Raw genomic sequence first — 2,500 nt, 5'->3', positions numbered from 1 at the left:
GTCTCCACTCAGAACCCTTCACTCCACCCTCTGTCTCCTTTCAGAACCCTTCAATCCACCCACTGTCTCCTCTCAGAACCCTTCACTCCAACCTCTGTCTCCACTCAGAACCCTTCACTCCACCCTCTGTCTCCACTCAGAACCCTTCACTCTACCCTCTGTCTCCTCTCAGAACCCTTCACTCCACCCTCTGTCTCCACTCAGAACCCTTCACTCCACCCTCTGTCTCCACTCAGAACCCTTCACTCTACCCTCTGTCTCCTCTCAGAACCCTTCACTCCACCCTCTGTCTCCACTCAGAACCCTTCACTCCACCCTCTGTCTCCTTTCCGAACCCTTCACTCCACCCACTGTCTCCACTGCACTGACTTGTGAGCCTATAACAAGTTGGCTTATCTAGTATGACAATTTCTATGTGATAGTGCAGGAAAAGTGATTATTCCTCAATGTCTGTGGAAGGAAAACCATGACATCATGATAAGGGTGTATTGTATTAATAATATATAATAAATGACTGTACATAAAAGGCCACTACACCAAACAACATGGTCCTAATGACATGCAGTAGTTGTGCATATTTCTGACAGACAATATATTGTATTGAGGGAGTGCTAGATGTGAGAAAGTCAAGCTGAGACTCAGTACTGTGGTTCAGTACTGTGGATGAGAACAGAAGAGAATCTGAGTTATTTGGGAGCAGGATTTGACATCCTCTACTTCCTGTCATTGGCCCGGTCGTAGGTCACATGGTGAGTGCGTGGGCAAGATAGCTGAGGGAACGTGGAATGTGTTAAAGGGGCGAGGCTCGTATGCAGTGCAGACGCCATTGCTGCTGCACACTAACCCTGTATTAACACGAACACACACACACACACACACACACACACACACACACACACACACACACACACACACACACACACACACACACACACACACACACACACACACACACACACACACACATGTAGTAGTCACGAAGAAACACGCACACATGCATGCACGCAGACACACACACACACACACACACACAAGCACACACACACACGTGGTAGTCACAAAGAAACACACACACATGCATGCACACAGACACACACACACACACACACAAACACACACACACACACACACAAACACACACACACACACACACACACACACACACACACACACACACACACACACACACACACACACACACACACACACACACACACACACATTCTCACACACACACACACACACCAAGTGCGAGTGAGCAGTGAATAATGCTGATGTATTCTCACATAGCCAAAGTGCTAATGTTCACATTAGTTAAGCATTTTGGTTCTGAGGTGCAGGAGCGTGAGATATGGAGCGATACAGAGGGTCGCTAGGTGGTTCAAAGTTTGAGGGGTCCGGAAGTTTGTCCCTAAACAGCTGCAGAGGAATGATATTCATGTAGGCAGGTACACGCCCACACACACATACACATGCTGTGTCTTGCATCGTGTGTCCAGCACTCAACTCTTTCCCACTGTTATAAATCACCTCTTGATGAATGAAAGTGTGCCGCCCAATGATATCGCTCAGAGGCTATGTAGACATCTCCGCCCCCTTTCTCTAGCATAGAAACACGAGCACCCTCTCTTTCTCTCCCTACTCCACTCCTTCTCTCTCTGTCTCACACAAAGTCCACTGTATCTCTCTATGTAGACATTGGGTTTAGCTTGCTCCAATATCTTTTGGCCATTTTATGGGTGTCATTGAAATCAAGACATCCTCTTACAGAAAGCCTCCAACATAAGTGTGAGAAAGGTTCAGGATTTGGGTTAGGGTTACAGGTTGAGGTGAGGGTTAGGGGTTAGGGTTACATGTTGAGGTGAGGGTTAGGGGTTAGGGTTACAGGTTGAGGTGAGGGTTAGGGTTAGGGTTAGGGTTACAGGTTGAGGTGAGGGTTAGGGGTTAGGGTTACAGGTTGAGGTGAGGGTTAGGGGTTAGGGTTACAGGTTGAGGTGAGGGTTAGGGGTTAGGGGTAGGAGTTAGGGTTACAGGTTGAGGTGAAGGTTAGGGGTTAGGGTTAGGAGTTAGGGTTAGCGTTACAGGTTGAGGTGAGGGTTAGGGGTTAGGGTTAGGGTTAGGGTTAGGAGTTAGGGTTAGGGTTAGGGTTAGGGTTACAGGTTGAGGTGAGGGCTAGGGGTTAGGGTTACAGGTTAAGGTGAGGGTTAGGGGTTAGGGTTAGGAGTTAGGGTTAGGGTTAGGAGTTAGGAGTTAGGGTTAGGGTTAGGGGTTAGGGTTAGGAGTTAGGGTTAGGGTTAGAGTTAGGGTTAGGGTTAGGGTTACAGGTTGAGGTGAGGGCTAGGGGTTAGGGTTACAGGTGGGGGTTAGGGTTAGGGTTAGGGTTAGGAGTTAGGGTTAGGGTTAGGGGTTAGGGTTAGGAGTTAGGGTTAGGGTTACAGGTTGAGGTGAGGGCTAGGGGTTAGGTTAACAGGTTGAGGTGAGGGTTAGGGGTTAGGGTTAG

This window comes from Oncorhynchus clarkii, chromosome 18 (assembly GCF_045791955.1).
Source record: "Oncorhynchus clarkii lewisi isolate Uvic-CL-2024 chromosome 18, UVic_Ocla_1.0, whole genome shotgun sequence".
NCBI classification, from domain to species: domain Eukaryota; kingdom Metazoa; phylum Chordata; class Actinopteri; order Salmoniformes; family Salmonidae; genus Oncorhynchus; species Oncorhynchus clarkii.
This window is presented reverse-complemented; position numbering follows the sequence as displayed.